Here is a 1,348-nt window from a genome sequence, read left to right on the forward strand (position 1 = left end):
TACCAAATATCAAATAAATTTTATATTTTTATATTTTTACATATTTCAGCTTAGTAGAATTGACCCAGAGGGAAAAGGGGAGAAAGTTAGAAATAACAACAAATGTACCCAGATGTGAGTTCAGGACATTATGAATACTTCAGTTTGAAAGAAGTGATGGGAGATTTAGAGAGTGGTCATTATAGATAAATTTTCTGATTTTTCTAAGGATATTCTACTAGTTGTTGAAAGTGATGGGTGAATGTGTCAGTAACTAAAGTGTGATTTCAGCATGCATCTATATCTTCTTTCTTATTTTTTGTCTTAGTGTGATAATCTAATTTACACTAAGGAGTAATGATTGAGAGGTTCTTACCTCATTCTAGGGAGTACGTTGACAAACATTAATGTAATAAACATCTATGTTCTTCCCACACAGAATATTAACATTTTGTAATTCGTGCTTCAATTTTTCCTTTTACGTAATAAAATTAATCTTCAACTGAAACTTGGAAATCTTAAATTTACAGTGCCAAGTCACGTCTGGTTCTTTTCTTTTTTGGGGCAGTGAGAGGACTACATTTCTCTGCATCCTTTGCAGGGTCATGTAATCAGTTCTGATCAATGGTTTGTGGGCAGTCATAAGTCACTGCTGGATTCGAAGCCTTAATTGGCAATGTGAGCAATGTGAGATGTTCCAACAACTTGTACCCCTCCTGTAGCATGTTGGAGTTATAACCATACTTAACCCAACTGACACGTCTTCCAGCCGCATTCCCATTTTTCTCTTTCCAGAGACAACAACTATCATGAATTTGTTGGGAGTCTTTCCATTCACACTATCTGAACATATTAAACAGCTATATACACTTAACATGGTTTTAAAGTTGATGTAAATGCTATCATATAATATTCTGTTTTTTTGTTTCTTCACTCAATAATATGGGTTTTTAGAATGTTCCTTCATGATAACTATGTAATTCTGTAGACTATATACATGTTTAGTTTTACCAGATATTAACAAATTCCTCTTTAAAATGGTTCTACTATTTTATTGTTCGTAGTAACAATGCATCAGCATACGGATGTCTCCATGTATTTTCCCAGTATTTCTGTTGACAAATTTTCTGATATTTTTTATTTCTGAGATTTAATTTTATTGTTTTTATTGTCATTTTTTAAATTACTAATGAGAGACTGAAAACTGAACATCTTTTCATATGTTTGCTGATTTTTCAGGTTTACTTTTCTGAAAAATATCTAAACCTATTCTTTGCAATTATAGCTATCATGCCTTTTATAATTTATAATTTTATGATTTATCTATTATTATTTATGAGTCAGATATTTTCTGAATATTAATTAATCA

The sequence above is a fragment of the Cebus imitator genome, unplaced genomic scaffold (genome assembly GCF_001604975.1).
Source record: "Cebus imitator isolate Cc_AM_T3 unplaced genomic scaffold, Cebus_imitator-1.0 Scaffold1, whole genome shotgun sequence".
NCBI lineage: Eukaryota > Metazoa > Chordata > Mammalia > Primates > Cebidae > Cebus > Cebus imitator.